The 24,718-nt window shown below is 36.1% G+C and overlaps 1 pseudogene; it reads right to left on the bottom strand.

Annotated features, from left to right (window-relative positions):
• Positions 1–488: 488 nt before the first annotated feature.
• LOC122690305 overlaps positions 489–24,718 on the bottom strand; it is a 29,955-nt pseudogene continuing 5,725 nt past the window's right edge.

Raw genomic sequence — 24,718 nt, 5'->3', positions numbered from 1 at the left:
ATTCCATGTTTGTGTGTGCTAGGTTGAAAATTGTATGTATTTTTAACTTCCCAACATTATCACCTTAAATTTCCATTGCTATGTATTAATTATTAAGACCTTTTAATTATTTAAGACTTTTATTAACAGGTGCTTACAGTTTGTTGACGTTTTAAGAAAATCAAGCTGTAAACTTTTATTACAAATTAGAAATGAGGTTTTAAAAATATCAAAACTTGACCAAATATTAAACAATATTAAACAATTTTAAAAAAATGTATATAAAGAAAAACCAGGCTCTTCAGAAAAAAAAAAACACACACCGTTTTTATTAACAAAAAGAAATGTCTTTATCTAAAAATAATAAAAACTCCATGCTGAATAGATAATACAGACAGTTCTGGTTATCTGTTCAACAGACAAAAAGCAAGAACTTATGATCTTCTGTTCCAATATTTTGTTCATTTCTAATTGCTGGAATTTCATGTTAATTACTTCTTGTTGAATGACTAAACCAAATGATGGTAGAGATGATTAACTGTCATTGACTCAGCTCCTTTCTGCTCAGTCTAGGAAGCAGACAGATTCTTAGCTTATGGATCAGCTGCTTTTGTTTCTTTCCCATCTCCTGGTTGAGCATCTGTATCAGTAATTGAGGTTGCAGCAGTACCAAGGTTGAAGTGGTTGCTGACCTTGGGTCTCATCTTGATTTTCTTTATTTTCTTCATTGCTGTCCTCTCTGGGCTGTGTTTGGTGAGGAGGGCCCCTGTAGAACTGTGACCTAGGTATAATCCCATAGTTATTCTGTCTCACTGGTCTACTTTGTTCTATCGCACCCTGGTTGTCAGCACCCTCCATCACTTCCCCTGCAAATGATGGTTGGAACACTGTGATCATTGTCCATAGGGTCTCCATACGTACTAAAGTGGGAACGTTCGCCTGCCATAGGGCCTAGCATTCAGGAGTATTCTCCGATCTCTCATTCTCTTCCTCCTTCTCACTGTTCTGCTAATTGTGCTGGTAACTGGGTGGACATGGATAACTTCCCTAATGGTTCAGTTCAGTTCAGTTCAGTTACACAGTCATGTCCGACTGTTTGCAACCCCATGAACCACAGCACACCAGGCCTGCCTGTCCATCACCAACTCCCGGAGTCTACCCAAACCCATGTCCATAGAGTTGGTGATGCCATCCCACCATCTCATCCTCTGTAGTCCCCTTCTCCTCCTGTCCTCAATCTTTCCCTGCATCAGGGTCTTTTCAAATGAGTCAGCTCTTCACATCAGGTGACCAAAGTATTGGAGTTTCAGCTTCAACATCAGTCCTTCCAATGAACACCCAGGACTGATCTCCTTTAGGATCGACTGGTTGGATCTCCTTGCCGTCCAAGGGACTCTCAAGAGTCTCCAACACCACAGTTCAAAAGCATCAATTCTTTAGCGCTCAGCTTTCTTTATAGTCCAACTCTCACATCCATACATGACCACTGGAAAAACCATAGCCTTGACTAGACGGACCTTTGTTGGCAAAGTAATGTCTCTGCTTTTTAATATGCTGTCTTAGGTTGGTCATAACTTTCCTTCCAAGGAGTAAGTGTCTTTTAATTTCATGGCTGCAATTCCATCTGCAGTGATTTTGGAGCCCAAAAAAATAAAGTCAGCCACTGTTTCCACTGTTTCCCCATATATTTGCCATGAAGTGATGGAACCAGATGCCATGATCTTAGTTTTCTGAATATTGAGCTTTAAGCCAACTTTTTCACTCTCCTCTTTCACTTTCATCAAGAAGCTCTTTAGTTCCTCTTCACTTTCTGCCATAAGGGTGGTGTCATCTGCCTATCTGTGGTTATTGATATTTCTCCCGGCAATCTTGATTCCAGCTTGTGCTTCTTCCAGCCCAGCGTTTCTCATGATGTACTTTGCATATAAGTTAAATAAGTAGGGTGACAATATACAGCCTTGACATACTCCTTTCCCTATTCGGAACCAGTCTGTAGTTCCATATCCAGTTCTAACTGTTGCTTCCTGACCTGCATAGAGGTTTCTCAAGAGGCAGGTCAGGTGGTCTGGTATTCCCATCTCTTTAGGAGTTTTCCACAGTTTGTTGTGATCTACACAGTCAAAGGCTTTGACATAGTCAATAAAGCAGAAATAGATGTTCTTCTGGAACTCTCTTGCTTTTTCTGTGATTGAACAGATCTTGGCAATTTGATCTCTGGTTCCTCTGCTTTTTCTAAATCCAGCTTGAACATCTGGAAGTTCATGTGCTGTTGAAGCCTGGCTTGGAGAATTTTGAGCATTACTTTGCTAGCATGTGAGATAAGTGCCTCTGCCAGAGACTCCTGGACCCTCACAGTCTAACAAAACTTGCCCCACTGGAGAAGGCAATGGCAAACCACTTCAGTATTCTTGCCTTGAGAACCCCATGAACAGTATGAAAATTTGCTTTAGTAAATCTGAAAAATGCTGGTGCTCTGCAACTGACTTCCAAGCCTAGCAATGGTTTTAAGCACTTAATTCCTTGTATTAAATCCCTTTTCAGAAGAAATATCTAGAATGATTTTTATATCCCATATCATGCTGATATAGTCTCAATATTATAATGTTTGAGGAAATAACTACTTTTAGCAAACATAACTAATCCAATTACATTTTCTTAGGTGAAGTGTTCAATTCAGCAAGTACATGTGCTTTTATTGTTTTTAAAGTTCATTTTTATCCTTATATCAGCTTACGTTGGGGCTTCCCTGGTGGCTTAGCTGTAAAGTATCTGCATGTAATACAAGAGCCACAGGAAACACGGGTTCGATCTCTGGGTCTAGAACATCCTCTGGAGAAGGGAATGGCTACCCATTCCAGGATTCTTGCCTGGAGAATTCTATGGACAGAGAAACCTGATGGGCTGCGGTCCCTGGGGTCACAAAGAGTCAGACATGACTGACTAATACTTTCACAGCTTATGCTAGGGCACATGTAAATTACAATTATTCATTGATCATCTACAGGCGTGCCTCTGAGATATTATAGGTTTAGTTGAGTCAAGCAAATTTTTTGGCTTCCCAGGACATATGAAAGTTATGTTCATACTGTACTATAGTCTATTAAGTATACAATAGCATTATGTGTAAAAAATTTATATACCTTAATTATAAAGTAATGCTGAGGGGGAAGGATATATTAGGAGTTTGGGATTAATATATAGATATATACACACTACTATATATAAAATAGATAACCAAAGGACCTACTGTATAGCACAGGGACTTATGCTGTTTTCCATAATAACCTATAACAAAGATTCTGAAATGGAATATGTATAACAAAAGGTATATGTATAATTAAATCACTTAGCTGTATACTTGAAAACTAACACAAATTTGCAAATTAACTATCAATAAAAATAATAATGTTGTTGGAAAAATGATGCCTATACACTTATTTGAGGAAGGGTTACCACAAACCTTCATTATGTGAAAAGCACTATCTATGAAGAGTGATAAAGTAAAGTACATTAGAACAAGATATGCTGTACTATCTTTTTAACATTGTTCTATGTCCTGGTGTTATAAGAATATTTTATAACATACTTTTTGCTTATAATATTATATTAGAAATTATAATCCTTGGTTTGGTAACTAAGACTTCTGTTGTTATAAGGACAATTGGATTAAGTAAAATATTGTCTTATTTTATTCCACACTATAACCTGTCATATTGTAAGAATTGATTGCATTATAAACTTTACCATTTACTTAATAAACATAATTTCCTTCTATGTACAAAAATCTATGTTTGTTTGCAGAGTTACAAAGATGAATGCAATGTGGTCCATTTTGCAATACACACACAACCCAAGTGACAAGGATAAGCATAGTCATGGCAAATTATAATGAGTTTAGCTTATGTTGAACTCAACATAGAAGTATTAAAAAATGGCAAACTACGATAGCATAACCAAAGGGTTTCTTTCTGCATCAAGAGTTGAATAAACCTTGACATTTGAATAGAAATGTTATCTGCCCCTAATTTGAATTCAATCAAGGCTAACAAGGAAGAAGGACATTTTGGATATACAGAACAGCTAGAAAATAATATAAATGCATCAAAATCAAAGCACTATTAGGTAATCAAAAATATTACATGATATTGAAGTATAAATTTTATGCTATCAGGATGAGTTTGAAATTTATTCTCTAGGCAATCAGAAGCCAATAAAAGAGAGTTCGCAGTGGAAAACATGATCAAAGTTGAATTTAGAATTCCAGTGGTAATAGGAATTATGGAATAGAGGAGAGAATAATAGGTGTTCTGAAAATACCAATATCCTTCCTTTTCCTTGTCCTTAATGTCCATTTTGCAAAGGTGATGCTGTGTCATTGACATAACTGCTGGAGTGTAAGCGCTTGACATTAAACTTTTAAAATTATTGATTGTAATGTAAGTGTCTGATATTAAGTTTTTGATTGCCAAGGCATCCATTTCAAAGACATCCATCTCAAACATATTGTCAGCTATATGACATAGCTCAACTAAATGAAAAACCAGCCTGCCCCACCATGAGGTTTTCCTTTTAAAACCCTGAATAACCTAGGTTTACTGACAGTGACCTCTCTTTTTCCTTCCCATGCTCTAATTCCCACTCTTATGCTTAAATTCTCCAATAACGAGTGAACCTGTGGAGTCTTAGGCATCCCTTTTTTGGACACCAATAAAGGCAGAGCTCCAGGTTGGCATGCTTTCTCTCTATTTCCTCATGACTTTGCTATGTGGCCCTTGAGTGTGCCATCCATGTACCTTCTAGGACCTCTGTCTGAGTAATACATATCTTTTTTTTTTTTTTTTTTACTGCTACAGCCTTTTGTTTCACATACTACAAAAATAATGTTCATGACAGGAAATTTAGAAACTAGAGAAAAACAGAAAACAAGACAATAAAAATCACCCAGAGGTGATTATTAAGGTTTCTATCCAGAGATAACACTGAGTAATACGTATCTTTTTTCCCAAAAGTTCCTTGATGGATTTTTTGCTGATGTGCATCTTGCAATCAAAACAAGAACCACAAGAGCCTGTCCAGCCACAACACTGACTTTGGTTGGGAAGATATCTGTGGGGGATCTCATAAGTACATCAAACATTCCTAGACAACAGTGTCACTATTGATATGCTGAGAATGACAGTGAAAACCTGGCTTATAACAAAAATGAGGTACTTAACAACTGAAGTGCTTCAGAAGTGAAAATGAAAGTGAAGGTGGCTCAGTCATGTCCAACTCTTTGCAACACCATTGACTACACAGTCCATGGAATTCTCCAGGCCAGAATTCTGAAGTGGGTAGCCTTTCCCTTCTCCAGGAGATCTTCCCAACCCGGGGATCGAACCCAGGTCTCCCGGATTGCAAGCAGATTCTTTACCAGCTGAGCCACAAGGGAAGTTATTTAGACAAAGGTCCAAACCAATCTTTCAAAAATAATATTTTTTTGAATTCTGCTATGTATAATGAGAAATATTAATGCATGACTTCATGAACTCATACATGGTTTGTTACCTTAATATTATAATATTAATGTTTTGTTTTTTCAAAAAAGCATGCCCATTATTTGTATGGTTGGTCTAAATTCTACCCATTTGTATACTTTGTCTAATGACATTGTTGATCAATTTACTTTTTGAATAAATTTGGCCTATTATCAAATCCTCAATAAGCAGTGAAAACTGAGAAATCCTCCAAGCTAAAGAGAAGCATTAGTGATAGGATTTCAAACCTAAAATGGTTTATGACAGTCTATTTTATATTTAAGAAAATCAATGTAAAAGTGTCTAGTAAAAGCTAGCTCATTACCTATATTTCTCCAATTTTTCAAGGGCAAATATAATGTCTCTGATATTTTTCCCTTATTATTCTTTCTTTGGCTCTCTTTTTTGTCATTGAACACATTTTGCTGGATCCCAAGGGATGAAAAGTTCATTTTAAAGTCAAATATATAAGCTGTAATTAGGTTCAGGACTTGATTTTTTTAGTGAAAAAGCTGAGGTCACAGTATAGTTCTGGTTTACCCTTATGGATAAAGATGTTAAGATCCCTTCTTATTAAGTTTTGTACTTTTTTGATCATATTCAAGAAAGAAACAAAAAATTCAATTATTTAATCACTGTGTCTTTTTCTATGATGGAGTAATGGAATCATCATATTATTCCTCTGTTTTTATTATCCATCTTCCTAAGTTCTATTATGACTGATACAATGACAAAGTTAAAAACAATACTTTTTGTTCAATACTTCTGAGTGTCTTTGAATGCCATACTTTTGCACCAAACTAAACATTACTCTTAAAATTTATTATATTCCCAAAACAGGGAAGTTCCTCATAAGGAAATATTTAAAGAGTTTTACTTTCTCAAATTACCCTTGGATTGACTAGTGAGTGAAAAACAATGTTCTTGACTCACTGGGTTTTAATTCTCCATCAGAGTTATCTCCAGAGAACTGCGTTTCTACATCTAGGGAGACTCTTGCTTGTCATTCTTAATTGAGAGCAGCAGCCCAACTAACACAACAATGTAAAGAAAGACCATCAGTAAAAATGTCACATCAATATGAATTAAAGTAAATGGATTTTCTAGCTATCAGTGCATCTGTCAGGACATTGCCAGTCTAGATTCACATATCATATGTACGAACTGTTGATCATGGTTGATTTTTTCTGCTACAATATGTACACCAACAATTAGAGCAATTGCCTGCATGTTATAAAATCAGTTGGCATAAAGCTATAATAAAAATTGTGTGATACTGCTGGAAGTATGAGCATACAGATTAATTGGTCAAAACAGCAATTATAGAAGGACAAAGAGAAGTTAATTATTTAGTATATGACAAATAGAGCATACCAAATTGGAATGAAAAAAATTACTATTCAGTCAAGTATCTTAGGATAAATAGTGATTTAGGAAACATACATATGATTTCTATAACTGCATCTGTATGTTTACTTCATTTTTTTTTACTTCAATAGGTACTTTACAGACTAAAGCAGTGCTTTAAAGCCAGGAGATACATGTCAGAATAGCTTTTTCAGCTCTCTCAAAATATGCATTACAGCTGTATTCACTTGAAAAAATTGGGCAAACTAAAATATCAAAAACAGAAGATGTTATGTACTGGTACATCAAATTAAAAGACTATAATGGAAAAGATATAAGAATAACACCTAATTTTATTGATATGAAAAAACATCATAATATAATATTGAGAAAATTGACCAGGATACAAAACTACACGTGTAGTATACCAGAGGTAGGAAGAAAAAGAGAGAGAAGAATTAGAGAAAATACACCACAGAACAATAATGATTATTCCTAGATACTGGAATTAAAATAGATTTTTCCTATTTCCTATTTTTCCTGTTACCTTTGCTTATCTATATTTTCTAATTTGTCTTCCCTTGGTACATACTTCTTTTACATTAATAATATTATCAAAGTTAGAAGAAAGACTGAGTTATGTATTATGTGTTATAAATAATAATTATACATAAATAAGGCTTCCCTGATAGCTTACTTGGTAAAGAATCTGCCTGCAATGCAGGGGACCCCCGTTCAATTACTGAGTTAGGAAGATCCCCTAGAGAAAGGATAGGCTACCCACCCCAGTATTCTTGGGCTTCCCTTGTAGCTAAGCTGGTAAAGAATCTGCCTGCAATGTGGGAGACCTGGGTTTGATCCCTGGGTTGGGAAGATCCCCTGGAGAAGGGAAAGGCTACCCACTCCAGTATTGTGGCCTGGAGAATTCCATGGACTGTATAGTCTGTTGGGTCACAAAGAGTGGGAAGTGACTGAGCGGCATTCACTTTCATACATAAGTAATGCATTATATTATATTTAATGTGCAATTTCATATTATGTATTAGGGTTTCCCCAGTGACTCAGATGGTAAAGAATCTGCCTGCAATGCAGGAGACACAGGTTCGATCCCTGGGTTGGGAAGATCCCCTGGAGAAGGAAATGGCAACCCACTCCAGTATTCTTGCCTGGAGAATTCCATGGACAGAGGATCCTGGAGGGCTACAGTCCATGGGGTCACAAAGAGTCAGACACAACTGAGCAACTAACACACTAATATTATATATTATTTATATTCTGTATTATATGTGATATATTTCTATATTACTATAAATTTTATTCTGTATTATATATTATAATTTCTAAATTGTATTGTATAATTTATATAATTTCTATATTATATATAATATGTGCAATTTCTATAACCAGTTCTATTTCACCTAACATAATTATTTTTACTTACCTTTCTTTTTACTGTGTCAGCATGATATAAATATAACCTGTTGAACAGTGAAAATTGAAAAATCCAGTCAACTGTGCCTCTTTTCCACACATTTCTTCCTGTGAAGTGAATTAACTGAAAGATTGGATGACTTATAGAAACAGTGATAGAATACATTGGTAAATGAAAACTGTATCTGTCAAACTATAATCATTATAGATCTTTAAAATTGCAAAAGACTTTAGACATCATATAATATAATCCTATCTTTCTGGAAATGAGAAAACTGATTAATCAGTAGTCTTTTTGAAATATAGTATGGACTTTGAACATGTATTTCTCAAAAGACTGTATAGGAAACAGTGGAAACAACATAACAAGCCATACAAATTAAGAAGCAAGCCAGTGAAACACCAGCTACAATGTTCTGGTAATTCTTTCCAGGTATATGTAATTTTGAATTAAACTAAACTGTCCCTTTAGAGACAAGGTAAAAATCAGACCTAAGGAGTTGTTTTCAAAAGGAAAGGCTGATCATCTTGTTCTCCATGGCTTATCCTCATTCTTAAACTTGTATAAACATTTCTGAGCCTCATAGAAAAACGGTCTTCACTGTTATGGTGGTCAGATTTCAAGCAAATTAAAATTCCCAAGTAATTCACCTGGAACTAAAGCAATGGGGAAAAATAAAAGATCCACAAGTTCCAAAATCTTACTACAATTGGAAGACTCTGCCCATAAAACAGAAAGAAGCACAATGTATTGAAATTTCAATGAGGTGGTAGATTGAAGGCAGAATCACCATGATGATACCAGAGGCATACAGAATTAGAAGAGAAAATAAAACCAATATAGAAAGTTTTGTTGTTATAAAACAATTGTCACAGTGGTAAAGAATCCGCCTGCAATACAGGAGACAAGGGTTCCATCCCTGATCTGGGAAGATCCCACATGCCAAGGAGCAACTGAGCCTATGTACCACAACTACTGAGTCTGTGCTCTTCATGCTCAGGAGCTGCAACTACTGAAGCCCAGGCACCCTAGAGCCCGTTCTCTACAATAAGAGAAACCACCTCAATAGAGTAGCCCTTGCTTTCTGCAACTAGAAAATAGCCCGTACAGCAATGAAGACCCAACACAGCCAAATTAATTAATTTAAAAAATTGTCTATTACTATTCAAACTGCATCCATTTTTGTAATCAAAATGTATGATTTTTTTATTAATTAGTATTTTCTTTATTTAACACACATATATAGTGTATAGAGTCAAGCATGTTTTTTAATTTTATTTATTTATTTATTTATGTTGTTGCTCAGTTGCCCAGTCATGTCCAACTCTTTGTGACCCCATGGGCTGCAACAGAGGCTTCTCTGTCCCTCTGCATCTCCTGAAGTTTGCCCAAGTTCACGTCCATTGCATCAGTGATGCCATCCTGCCATCTCATCCTCTGATGTCCTCTTCTCCTTCTGCCCTCAATCTTTCCCAGCATCAGGGGCTTTTCCAAAGAGTCAGCTGTTCGCATTAGATGACCAAAACACTGGAGTTTCAGCTTCAATATCAGTCCTTCCGACAAGTATTCAGGGTTGATTTCCCTTAAGATTGACTGGTTTGATTTCCTTGCTGTCCAAGGGACTCTCAGGAGTCTTCTTCAGCACCACAGTTTGAAGGCATCAGTTCTTCAATGCTATGCCTTCTTTACAGTCCAGCTCTCACAACTGTACGTGACCACTGAGAAGACCAGAGCCTTGACTATAGAGACTTCTGTTGGCAGAGTAAGGTCTCTGCTTTTCAACATACTGTCTACGTTTGTCATAGCTTTCTTGCCAAGAAGCAATTGTCTTGTGATTTCATGACTGCAGTCATCATCTGCAGTGATTTTAGAACCGAATAAGAGGAAATCTGTCACTACTTCCACCTTTTCCCTCTCTGTTTGCCATGAAGTAACGGGGCCAGATGCCATGATCTTATTTTTTTTTGGTACTTAGTTTTAAACTAGCTCTTTCACTTTCCTCCTTCACCCTCATCAAAAGGCTCTTTAGTTCCTCTTCACTTTCTGCCATTAAAGTGGTAGTATCTGCGTATCTGAGGTTGTCAATGTTTCTCCCGCCTATCTTGATTCTAGCTTGTAACTCATACAGCCCAGCATTTCTCATGATGTGCTCAGTGTATAGATTAAACAAACAGAGTGACAGCAGACAGCCCTGTCATACTCCTTTCTCAATCTTGAACCAATCAGTTGTTCCATACAGGGTTCTAACTGTTGCTTCTTGACCCGCATACGGGTTTCTCAAGAGACAGGTAACACAGTCTGGTATTCCCGTCTCTTTAAGAGCTTTCCACAGTTTATTATGATCCACACAGTCAAAGGCTTTGACATAGTCGATGAAAGAGAGGTGGATGTTTTTCTGAAATTCCCTAGCTTTCTGTATGATCCAGTGAATGTTGGCAATTTGATCTCTGGTTCCTCTTCCTTTTATAAACTGAGCTTGGCCATCTGGAAGATCTTGGTTTGCATAACGCTGAAGCCTAGTGTGCAAGATTTTAAGCATGACCTTACTAGCATGGGAGATGTGTGCAATTGTCCAATAGTGAAATGGCAACCCATTCCAGTATTCTTGCCTGGAGAATCCCATGGATGGAGGAGCCTGGTAGGCTACAGTCTACGGGGTCATGAAGAGTCAGACACGACTGAGCGACTTTTCTTTCCCTTTCCCTTTAGCACATTCTTTAGTACTACCCTTCTTGGGAATTGGGATAAGGATTGATCTTTTCCAGTCTTGTGGCTACTGCTGGGCCTTTCAGATTTGCTGACATATTGAATGCAACACCTTGATGGCATCATGCTTTAGAGTTTTGAATATTTCCACTGGAATTCATCACATCCACTAGCTTTATTAACAGCAGTGCTTCCTAAGGCCCACTTGACTTTGCTCTCTGGTATGTTGGGCTCTGGGTGGCTGACCACACCACTGTAGTAATCGGGTTCTTTAAGATCTTTTTATTTATACCTGATTTATATTCTCACTAGACTTTCTTTCATATGATAACTTCTCCATTATTTTGTTTTATCTCTCAGTTTATATTTATGTCTTCAATTGTTATTTTCAAGATAAGTAGACAGTTTATTTTCAAATTTTTTACATATTACAACTTCATTTCTGTTGTCATTCATTAAAACAACTTGGTTGGTAGAACTGCTTGGTTCCAAATTATATCGGCTCACATTCTCTGAATGTTTCTTTATGTCTTGCCCAGAATGTTTCAAGAGAGTAAATCTGATGACAGCTTGATTCTTTTTTTTTTTTTCTGTTTGAACCAATTTGCTTTTCAGGTCTTAACGCATAAACAATTGTTTTGTAAATATTTGAAATATTTTATTTTGCCCGGATGTGTCCATATGTGGGCCGTTTTCTCTTGAATCCATGGCTGTATGGTGATTGTGGCTTATTGATTGTAAAATATTTTTGAGCACTGTTGAAGTAATCCTAGTATGAAAACAAATAAATTAGGGTGTAGTCTTTAGCCATTGAATGATGATCATTTTTTTTTGGGAAGGATTGATGCAAGGCTAGAACCTTATTTTTATCAGTTGCATGTGTGAGTCATCAATCAATTACATGGGCCTAGTGACAAAGGATAGTGAGGGAAAGTGTTTACTTTTAGTTTTTATTCGTGTAAGGCTCAAACTGGGAATTTCTTCTCATATTATCTTCATTATTACTACTGTATATCATCTCCACTGCATCAGAAAATATTTTATCTTAGGCATTTTCAGCTTTTGAAGTTTAAAGCTTGACTTTGGAAAGAATGTGCTGTACTGAGGCTCTGTAAATATTTAGAGTTTACTGTTTTAGGTTGAGACTAATTCAGTGATTTGATGTTGCAGGTGTGAATCTGTCTGATACCCAGTTACTGTCTGTCTGTCTTATAATGTGTCAGGGTAGATAAATAGGCCCATTATAAAGACTGAAAATATTAAAAATGTCAATAGTAATAAAGTCCAGAAACTGAACATATGTCATTATTATGTGTATTCTATACACCCTAATTTATATGAGTCTGATGGAATATGGATGATGGGAACTGGTTGCAAAAATCTACAAGTTAATGAAATTAAACTGTATTGTTTGTGATGGATGAAGTCTCAGTTACCAGATGTTTAATAATAGTATAGATAATGCAAGAACTGAAAAGGGATTCTGGTTTAATTATGTGTTTTCTGTGTAGCTTTGCTAATGAATTTAATTGGTCTCTGGGAGATAGCACAACTGAGATGTCAAAAAACATTTTCAACCTCCCAACCCAAAGTGGAATGGCACTTTAAATAACAATCCTTGAGTAATAGTAAAAGAAATAATATTAGAAAGATCTATTGAGATAAATACATGCAATTGTAACTAAAGCATAATATCATATAATTCTGTACAGCATCTGTGTATATAAACTATGAGAATTAATTCTTTGTATTTACTTTTTTTGATAATTCCCTGTTTTGAGTTTGATATATTAACACTTAAATCTCCTCTTAAAAAAATATCAGGAGTATGCTGTTTGCTGTCCTCTAAGCCATATGCTTTTTAAACGTCCCTATTAATTACTTTTACTTTTTCAAGTTTGATATATGCCAGCTGTCTTGGTTATTTTGGGTTGCTGTAACAAAAATTCCTTGGAAACACTTATTTCTTACTGTTCCAGCTTCATTGTCTGGTGACGGTTAACTTCCTGGTTCACAGATGGCCATCTTCTTGCTATATCCTTACATGTTGAAGGGGGAGAACTCTGGTCTTTCCAGTCTCTTATAAGGGAGCACTGTTCCCATTTTTGAGGGTTCCACCCTCATGCCTTAATTACCTCCCAAATGTCCCAGCTCCAAATACAAGCACACTGGGGACTTAGGCTTCAACATATGAATGTTGGGTGAAAACAAACATTCGGAGCATAGCACCAGCAAACTAAGGTATTTCATAAATTAAGATTGCTACATTATTATTTTCTAAAATTTATACATAAATGTTGGGGGCAAATGTAGAGGTTTTTCTCTACTTACATGCCAATATTGGAAGGTTTATCCATATTCTCACCATGATTTGGGCAATAGAGGATATTTTTCCCCTACCTTCTTAAGTATTGTCTGTGCATGAGGCTTGAAGGAATATTGATGCTTTCTGGGTTAGACTTTGTATGAGAGATGATTACTGAAAATCTGACAGACTGATTTTTAAAAATTCAGCAGATAGAAACAGCAAGCAAAAGTCAGTGGTCTTTTTTTTAAAAAATTATTTATTTGTTCATTTTTGGTTGTGCTGGGTCTTCATTGCTGTGTGGGCTTTTCTCTAGTGGCAAGCGGGAGTTACTCTCTAGTTGTAGTGAATGAGTTTCTCGTTGCAGTGGCTTCTCTAGCTGCGGAGTGGGGACTCTAGGGTGTGTGGGCTCAGTAGTTGCAGTTCCCAGGCTCTAGAGCATAGGCTCGGTAGTTATGGCACACAGGCTTAGCTGCCCAGCAACACGTGGGATCCTCCCTATCCAAGGATCGAACCCGTATCTCCTTCCTTAGCAGGCAGACTCTCCACCACTGAGCCACCAGGGAAGCCCCAAGTCAGTGATCTTTTACTTGCAAGAAAATATTGCCACATTTGAGCTATAGAAGGCTTTCCTGGTGGCTCAGCTGGTAAAGAACATGCCTGCAATGCGGGAGATCTGGGTTCTATCCCTGGGTTGGGAAGATCCCCTGGAGAAGGGAAAGGCTACCCACTTCAGTATTCTGGCCTGGAGAATCCCATGGACTGTACAGTCCATGGGGTTGCAAAGAGCCAGACACGATTGAGCAACTTTCACTTTCACTTTGAGCTATAGAAAGGACCTGCGTGATATAGAGAACAGACTTGTGGACACAGGCGGGGAAGGAGAGGGTGGGACAAATTCAGAGAGTAGCATGGAAACGTATACATTATCATGTGTAAAATTAGATAACCAGTATGTTATGCAGAGAGCTCAAATCCAGTGCTCCCTGGTGGGATCCGGTGAGAGGTGTGAGGAAGGTTCAAGAGGGATGGGACACACGTATACCTATGGCCTGATTCATGTTGATATATGGCAGAAACCAACACAATATTGTAAAGCCATTATCCTCCAATTAAAAATAAACAAAATTAAAAAAAAATACTAAGTGCCTTACCGAGACAACGATATCTGAGTTGAAAGGGAATGGACAGATCTGCTTTCATGGGATACAAATACATTCTAAACACACGTTACCCAGAAATGCAGTTATTAAAACACTGAGCCATTTTTGTATCAGAAGAATAGTCCAGGTTTTTGCAAAGCAAGTCCACTCATTCTGTGATAGAAAAGGTTGAGAATGAAAATTTGGCTTGGCTAAGACTTGTCTAATGCCACCTTCCTTAGTATGCACATCACATCCTACCTGCTGTACTGCAGGGAGCAAGCAGTTATCACACAAACGAGCATCCTCCAAGCCCGAATAAAAACACCGCTACTCTTCATCGAAACTAGTTTTATAGACGGAAGATAAAATAAATAGGGGCAAAAAAAGATGGACGGAGAATGATGAAAGGGGAGAATGAAATAACCCTTTTCTAAGAAGGCAACAACCAATAGAATCATTTTTTTTTTTTTTACCATTTTCTACTAGAAAAAATAAGTGTTATCTCAACCACTAAACCGAAGAGCCAATGACTAGGGTTCCAGGCTGTGAAAGGAAGTAGCAACTTATACCAGGTAGAAATTCCTTTCTGTCTCCTCTTTAATTTTTCTAAACCATGATTTCTCTATTAAAATCCTAGTACTGACTTCTAGAGATCTGGTGTCTGTCCTCTACCTGTTCCTGAATGAAAAAGCCCTTGGGGAAACTTCATTAATGACCTTCAGGATATTTATTGGAAAGGAGAGGAGGCAGTGCAATAAAAGGAGGCAGTCTCTACTTCTATTTTCTTGAGCAGAGGTCTGTGGAACATTAGGATGCAGTTGACAAAACTGCAGCTGTTGCCTATCTATGAACTCGTGTCCCAAATTAGTAAAAATTAGCTGTTTTGCAATTATAGAAACAGCTGTTCTGCTTATTTAGGAATACTGTTGCAATAGCTTTTATAAAACCTATCACCATATGTTTTGTTCTGTACAATAGGTGAAGTGGCTGAGGGTACTCAGACATGCTACAACTTAACATATTGTTTCCGTTTTCTGAATACGTTACACATATTTCATTCATAGTTTTTCAGCACTGAGTTTCTTTAGTGGCAGTTGTTTTTCTTACAAAAAATGGATGTCTTTCCCTTTTTCTACTGTATATATTTAGCAATGTATGCTTTTTCCATTTCCTGTACCTATTGGGATTTGAATGTGGAAGGCATTCTTGAATTTATTCATTTTACTGTGCTTCATTTATAAAATTCTTAGATAGTGAATAATTTATTACAAAATTCTTAACTTGATATTCATTGTTTTCTTAGCTCTCCTCTCATTTCTCATATTTAACTTGATTTGTATACTTAATTTCACTCAAGCCTTCATTTTCTGTATTAGATTTAGGTTAGAAAAGTGAGTTTTCAATCTGCATTTACTAAAATGGAATCTAAAAAAAAAATGATACAAATGAACTTATTTACAAAATAGGAACAGATTTAGAGAACAAAGAACTTATCATCACTGGAGGGGAAGGGTGGGGTAGAGGGATAGATAGGGAGTTTGGGACTGACAAGAAAAGAATCGTAAATTACTATATTGTGCACCTGTAATGTATATGATGTTGTATACACTACACATCAATAAAAAAGAAAGTGAAAAAAATTAATAAAGTTATGCTTCCTCTCACAATGAGTGGCTATTTTATGTTAAAATGTCTTTGAATTGAGCTTAATAAGATCCCTGTTTTCAAAAGTGGGATTTCAAACACAGTCATCATAACTCACCTAAGTACTAATATAAAAAATTATGGTAAATTAATGCATTATTATGAATGATCCATCTTAAAGAGTCTAACATCATGTTTGCAGTGTGACTAACTGTTTTGATTCATATGACTGTAGGGAGATTTATGCCATATATAAAGGAGGGCAATCCATTTAATGTGTGAATAAAATTAAGAATAAAATACTATGTGTGGGAAATTCTCTAGTGGACCAGTGGGTAGGACTCTGTGCTTTTACTGTCATGGCCCAGGTTAGATCCCTGGTCAGGGAACTAAGGTGCTGCAAACCATGGGGCACAGCCACACAAAAAATTATGTGTGTTTTATGATAGAACTGTGAAGTAAGGTTTTTGTTTTTATATTTGTCTTTGTAACTCAAAAATGAGAGTCAATATTTATTTCGCTACAAATTTTGTGCATACATAGGACTTATTTAGACGCATACAACTTTTAAAATACACTTAGGCTATTATCACCAAGAAACCAGTCAGTAAAAGCAGTGCACCATTAGTATTTTTTTAGTTCATTGTGATCAATTAATGTTTTCAACACAATGATTGCTACATAAAGTATCAGTATCCCCATAGAGGTGGCTTTTGGAATTGAATTATGCATGTGCTATAGTGTTTCCCCCAATAAGAAAAAAATAGAGAATTTATAAATTTTAAATGTAAAACATAATTTTACAAATAAACATCTCCTATTTGGTGTATTTAAAGGCAGCAGCACCTAGCATATGTGTGTAATAGAAAGATATAGCATTTCACATGACTGTTTCATTGTTCTTAGACTCAGCACTGTTCATTTATTTATTTTTGAATTATCTGCATTAATGAAAGATAGTGATGGCTCATATAAAATTGGATGATGGATGGTGTTCATTCACATTGTATTTGGTACTGGAAGAGACTTTTATTCTTCTGTTCAAATATGGATTCTGGGAATTCCTGACAATGCAGTCCAAAAACCAATCTCACAGAGAAAAAAAAAATCAGTAGATAGCTTCTGCATCTTTTGTTTTTCGCTCAGCCTCTTCTCTTGCCCTTTCTTTATGCACGACCTGATTTCATGTTCAGTACAAGAGAATCTCACAATTTGTACAATACCACATATACTGCTTTAATTGCCATTACATCTCTGTCAACTAGTCAGGAAACCTCAGTTGTAACATTTCAGGTAATAAGGATCATTATCTCCCTTTGGACTCTTTTGAACCTTTCTGAATACAAGTCAATTGTTCTATGTTGAGCAAAGTCAGATTGCATAGCATATTTAAGTGCTTTAGTTCTAGAATCAGAAAAACCTAGTTATGAATATTAACTCTCAAAGATAGACAAGTTGCTTACTTTCTGTGAGCTCAGATTCTTCTACACAAAATGGGAATAATAATAGCATTACCTGCTACGGTTGTGACAATTCAGTGAGCTAATGTACCGACAAAAGCTAAGCTCAAGTGACTTGAAAATAGTTCATTTCAGTTCAGTTCAGTCGCTCAGTCGTGTCCGACTCTTTGCAACCCCATGAATTGCAGCACGCCAGGGCTCCCTGTCCATCACCAGCTCCCGGTGATGCCATCCAGCCATCTCATCCTCTGTCGTCCCCTCCTCCTCCTGCCCACAATCCCTCCAAGCATCAAGGTCTTTCCCAAAGAGTCAACTCTTCGCATGAGGTGGCCAAAGACTGGAGTTTCAGCTTCCTTATCAGTCCTTCCAATGAACACCCAGGACTGATCTCCTTTAGGATCAACTGGTTGGATCTCCTTGCAGTCCAAGGGGCTCTCAAGAATCTTCTCCAACACCACAATTCAAAAGCATCAATTTTTCGGTGATCAGCTTTCCTCACAGTCCAACTCTCACATCCATACATGACCACTGGAAAAACCATAGCCTTGACTAGACGGACCTTTGTTGGCAAAGTAATGTCTCTGCTTTTTAATATGCTATCTAGGTTGGTCATAACTTTCCTTCCAAGGAGTAAGCATCTTTTAATTTCATGGCTGCAATAACCATCTGCAGTGATTTTGGAGCCCAGAAAAATAAAGTCTGACACTGTTTCCACTGTTTCCCCATCTATTTCCCATGAAGTGATGGGACCAGATGCCATGATCTTAGTTTTCTGAATGTTAAGCTTTAAGTCAACTTTTTCACTCTCCTCTTTCACTTTCATCAAGAGGCTTTTTAGTTCCTCTTCACTCTGCCATAAGCGTGGTGTCATCTGCATATCTGAGGTTTTTGATATTTCTCCCAGCAATCCTGATTCCAGCTTATGCTTCTTCCAGCCCAGCATTTCTCATGATGTACTCATAAGCAGGGTGACAATATATAGCCTTGATGTACTCCTTTTCCTATTTGGAACCGGTCTGTTGTTCAATGTCCAGTTCTAACTGTTGCTTCCTGACTTGCATACAGGTTTCTCAAGAGACAGGTCAGGTGGTCTGGTATTCCCATCTCTTTAAGAATTTTCCACAGTTTATTGTGATCCACACAGTTGAAGGCTTTGGCATAGTCAATAAAGCAGAAATAGATGTTTTTCTGGAACTCTCTTGCTTTTTCGATGATCCAGCGGATATTGGCAATTTGATCTCTGGTTCCTCTGCCTTTTCTAAAACCAGCTTGAACATCTGGAAGTTCTCGGTTCATGTACAACCCAATAAATATTAGCTATTTTTATTACTATTAACTCTCACCTACAAATCCTAGTTCTAGCTTTCATATTGTGGAAAAGTTGACAAAATCCTGAATGAAATCATGTATAAAAATTTCAATAAAAATTTGAGATTAAGGTTGGTCTTCAGAGTGTTCATATTGGAGATAATCTAAATTTTCTGCATGCAATCAAAAGTCATCTACAGGATATATATTTGCATATCTATATACATATGCCCATATATACAAAGGTATTCACAAATACCAGAACCAGAGGATATAATAAAGTGGAAAAGTCAAGAGAATATATCATCCCATATCTAAGAATTTTAGTATTCTTTGACATTAATTTATTAGAAATAGCTAAATATCTGTGAAGTTTTCCTATGCCTTCACTTCATTTGCTAGAAATCCATGTTCTCTGGGCTACTGATCAATTTGTGCTCTTTATTACTAATTTGATGTATACATTCCAACTGAAGTTTAACTGAATCAGTTCAGTTCAGTTGCTCAGTCTTGTCCGACTCTTTGAGACCCCATGAATCGCAGCACGCCAGGGCTCCATGTCCATCACCAACTCCCAGAGTCTACCCAAACCCATGTCCATCGAGTCGGTGATGCCATCCAGCCATCTCACCCTCTGTCATCCTCTTCTCCTCCTGCCCCCAATGCTTCCCAGCATTAGGGTCTTTTCTAATGAGTCAGCTCTTCACATAAGGTGGCCAAAGTGTTGGAGTTTCAGCTTCAACATCAGTCCTTCCAATGAACACCCAGGACTGATCTCCTTTAGGATCGACTGGTTGGATCTCCTTGCAGTCCAAGGGACTCTCAAGAATCTTCTCCAACACCACAATTCAAAAGCATCAATTTAAAAAAAAAAAAAAAAGCATCATTTTTTCAGTGCTCAGCTTTCTTCACAGACTAACTCTCACATCCATACATGACTACCGGAAAAATCATAGCCTTGACTAGATGGACCTTTGTTGACAAAGTAATGTCTCTGCTTTTTAATATGCTGTCTAGGTTGGTCATAACTTTTCTTCCAAGGAGTAAGTGTCTTTTAATTTCATGGCTGCAATTCCATCTGCAGTGATTTTGGAGCCCAAAAAAATAAAGTCTGACACTGTTCCCACTGTTTCCCCATCTATTTGCCATGAAGTGATGGGACCAGATGCCATGATCTTAGTTTTCTGAATGTTGAGCTTTAAGCCGACTTTTTCACTCTCCTCCATCACTTTCATCAAGAGGCTCTTTGTTCTTCTTGGCTTTCTGCCATAAGGGTGGTGTCATCTGCATATCTGAGGTTATTGATATTTCTCCCAGCAATCTTAATTCCAGCTTGTGCTTACTGCAGCCCAGCGTCTCTCATGATGTACTCTGCATATAAGTTAAATAAGTAAGGTGACAATATACAGCCTTGACGTACTCCTTTTCCTGTTTGGAATCAGTCTGTTGTTCCATGTCCAGTTCTAACTGTTGCTTCCTGATCTGCATAGAGGTTTCTCAAGAGACAGGTCAGATGGTTTGGTATTCCCATCTCTTTAAGAATTTTCCACAGTTTATTGTGATCCACACAGTCAAAGGCTTTGGGATAGTCAATAAAGCATTTTTTTAACTGAATAATAAAGCATATATACTAGTTACACTTTTAACAGTGGTTTTTAATGAATTGGTCACAGTATGTTAATAATTGGGACAACTGCAGACCTCCAGGTAGGGTGATGGAGGAGCTTTGTGAGATCTGTAAGAAATTTTTAAATTAATATCATGTAAACAATTGACCAATACACTTATATATATGGTCACATATACCTATTCTATCTGTAGGTGTGCCATCTTAATATGTTAAATTGCTAAAATAACATATAGTAAGGTAGAAGGAATGTTAGTATATTTCTTATAAACAATTGGAAATATTCAAAGGAAGATCATCAAGTTTCTATTTTTATTTTTACTGTTTCAGAGGACAGAAATTTTGGAATATTGATGAATGGTATAAAACAGAGAGATTCAATAGATTTGTGTTTTGGTAACTATGTCTGATAGATGCTCTTCTGTTCTCTGTTTTAATGCCATAAAAAATAGGCAGAAAAGCTGAATTATGGCATTTGGGGGACCCATTTTATTCTTTAAAAAACTTGCAGTATCAGGTACAATATTTTGTCCAATAGCTCAAGGATTGAGCATGTAAGTTTAGCTAATAAAAGTGTGATGAAGAACTCACCAGGCTGAATGGACTTTCACAATCTATATTATTGATCAATAGGAAGTAAAATAGTGAAATTAGTTTTATCTTTGAGGAGGCCAAAGTTGAAAACATGGAACATATTTCACTTCCTTGAAAGGAAAAGAGTGATGTAAGAATAAAGAAGAATTTAGATATTGAGAATATTATCATTTAACTTATATGTTACCTGATTCTTTTGAAAAAATAAATAGATGCAATGGAAGTGCTTATGCATCCTGAAAATGAACAAGTATGATGTCTTTTCAATATTGTTTCATGCACATTTATGAAAAAGGCAATGTATCTCTTGAATGTAAATTGTTGTTTTCTCAGATCTACTTTTGGAAAGAACTTGAAAGTTCTTCTGGTAGATTTTCTTCCATGACTTAAGTGATTCATTGCTCTACATGCAATATATATATTGGTTAATTTTCCTAAGCATGTACTGCTTTTCATAATGAAGTCACTCAGTTTATCTACCAAATTCAGTGTAATTTTTCAATCCATTATAATTGTAAACATTATTCCAATAAACTTGTAGATATCTTAAAATAAGTTAAAATATTCTCTAAAATTCAACTGCCTAGAATTTTGCAAGATGTATTACCTGCATACTGAGGTGATATGTCTTCTAGTAAATAATCATATTGTGGTGCAGAAATTCAGCAATAGAGATTGTCCTGCTAGGTTCCCCATGTTTGAAGAATTATATTCTTTCCTTTACATATATTGGACAGTGCCTTTGATGCGGACACAAAGTAGTTGCGCAATATAAGGGGAAAGCACAGCCCTCACAAAATAGAGTATTTTGGACAAATTTATTGAAGCAAATGTTCCCATTTCCCTATTCCACCTCTTCATCATTTAAGTATGAATTAAGTTTAAGTACAAAGTAGGTTTGTACTTAAAACATAAAGTAAGTTTGCCCCATATGGGCTGAAAGATCACTTTATCTATTAAATGTGAAGCTGGGCCTAAAATAGGGTACACTGCTGAGAATCATGAATCAACTTCTGACTGGTCTACTTTCTCACACTGAAAATTAACATTGTATTTCACTACTCTAACAGTAATATTTATGCTAATATAAACAGCAATTGGCTGTTCCCCGTGGTCACAAATTCTTATTCACGAAGGATTAAAGAAGAATTCCCTTAATTTTCATACTGCTTGTATGTATTTTGTATAATAGAGGAGAGTCCTATAGTACAGCTTAAATGAGACCTAGGAGAGAAATTAATTGGGCTTGCTGAGTACCTTATAAAAAAATAGAAATCTAAAACTCAAAGATCCATATCAGTGACATATTTTCATGTAGAAGGCTCCTTGTTATGAGTTTTGCCAGTCAAAGAAAGAAATGACATTGGAATAATTTTTAAATGACTAATAAATTTATTAGTAATCATTTCTCAATCACTCTATATAATTATACTATTGTGAAAGTAAATAGGTGTAGGGCTATTTTTCTGCACACTGATATACATACAGGAAAGTCTGAAAAGCATTGATGTTCAAAGAAGAATGCAGTATTCATTATTGGTTTTTAAATATTTCCACTGTTGATAATATATGAACCCTATCATTTGTCTGAGTATTTGAAAATAATTCTGTATATAATATTATAAAAGTGACAGAGATAGAATCGCTATAATTTTTGGAAAAAGGAAGTAATGATGCTGGCAAAGACATGGAGAACCTGGAACCTTCATACATTGCTGGTGAATCCTCAATAAGTTCAACACAGAATTAACATATGACTCAGCAGTTTCACTCCTTCATTCCTATGTTGGAGTCTTAACCACCATTACCTCCAAATGTGACCTTATTTCAAGAAATAGTCTACAGAGGTAACCGAGTTAAAAATGAGACCATTAGGGTGGACCTGAATCCAGTATGATTGGTGCCCTTATGAGAAGGAGAAACGTGGACATGGACATACACATAGGGAAAATGACATGTGAAGATGAAGGCAGAGATAGGAGTGATGCTTCTATAAGCTAAGGAATGCCACAGATTACCAGAAAGCCACCAGAAGCTAAAGTAGAGTCATGGAATAGATGTTTCTATTTTTCAAAAGAAAACAACTCTGTTAACATCTTGATCTCTGACTTCTAGCCTTCAAAACTGACAACACAATTTTTTTTTTTTGCTGAAGCCATACCATTTTTAATACTTTGTTACAGTACAGCAACCCTAGAAAACTCATGCAGCACCCAAGATTTTAAAGCATTTATTCAAATAAGAACTTGCATGGAATGTTCAGAGCAGCAGTATCTACCATAACCAAAAAGTAGTGTCAGTGAGCCAATGAATGGATTAAAAAGATGTGGTATATCTACACAATGGAATTTTATTCAGTCATAGAAAGAAATTAAATACTGATACATGCTAGAATATGGATGAACTTTCAAAGTGTTATTATGTTAAGTAAAGGAAGCCAGGCACAAAATGTCACATGTATGATTCCATTTGTGTGAAATATCCAGAATAGGCAAATCCATAGAGACAGAAAGCAAATTAGTGACCACCAAGGTTGAAGGGAGGAATGAATGCAAAATGACTGCTTAATGAGGATAGTTTTTTTTTTCGCAGGGGGGATAAAAATATTCTGGAATATGATAGTAGTTGCATAACATTGGAAAATACTAAAAGTCACTTGAATTGTACACTTTAATATCGTGAATCTTATGTGAATTTTATCTCAATAAAAATAGTGAGAGCTATATTTCAGGCATGGGAATTTGAATTTCATTGTTTTTCTGAGGCAGGAAAGAATATAGATATTGCAATTCAAAAATCAAGGTTTTAGCACTGCAATTTAAGGAGACAATCATCCTTTTACTAGTAAACTGAGACAATTTTATATGAAAGTCATTGAAGAAAAACATTTAATCCCCTCGTGTCATTTTTATTATCACTTTTCTCATCTTAAGAGCAATTATAAAACAGAAGTATGAAAAATTATGTTTATGGGTTTCTCATTTCAGTTGACTTAGTATTATTTATGACTTTTTTGTGAGATGACCTTTGTTTTCTATGTAATATTTATGGCAGACTATTTATTTTATAGCTCAGATGAGTCATAAGAAAGTGAACAACAGGATTTTATTACATCTAATTGCTGGGCCCTTAGCTACTATTGCCTAAAAATCACTCTATTCAAAATCCAAGTCTTGTCATTGGTATGGAAACATTACTAATTGTCAGTATGTTTTTTGAGTTAGTCAACTCCTAGTGTTTAATTTGTGATTGAATTAAGTCATTCCTGAACTAAAGTGAAAAACTACCACCCACTACCACACCTTATTATTCATCTTTAGCTTGAATACTTACAGTGAAGGGAAACTCATTAATTCTTGAAAAAAAATCCTTATTATTTTCGATAGTTTAGGCTATCAGAAAGTTTTCCCCCTTCAACTTCTATTCGTTTGTCATAGTTTTGTTATGTAAGATAATATGGAATGGATGTAATCTTTCTTTCATACATAATTAGGAGTAAGAAGCAGTCTGAATTTTTTACTAACTTCTTACCTACTTCATTACTCCATTACATCCTAGAAATCCATTCAGAAAGATTGCATGCCACCTTACTTGCTGTATTTCCCTTCAAATATTCCTCTATGTCACTTGACAAGGAGATGCCTACCTCCTTCAT

Source organism: Cervus elaphus, chromosome X, assembly GCF_910594005.1.
Source record: "Cervus elaphus chromosome X, mCerEla1.1, whole genome shotgun sequence".
In the NCBI taxonomy this organism is placed as follows: Eukaryota; Metazoa; Chordata; class Mammalia; order Artiodactyla; family Cervidae; genus Cervus; species Cervus elaphus.
This window is presented reverse-complemented; position numbering and strand designations above follow the sequence as displayed.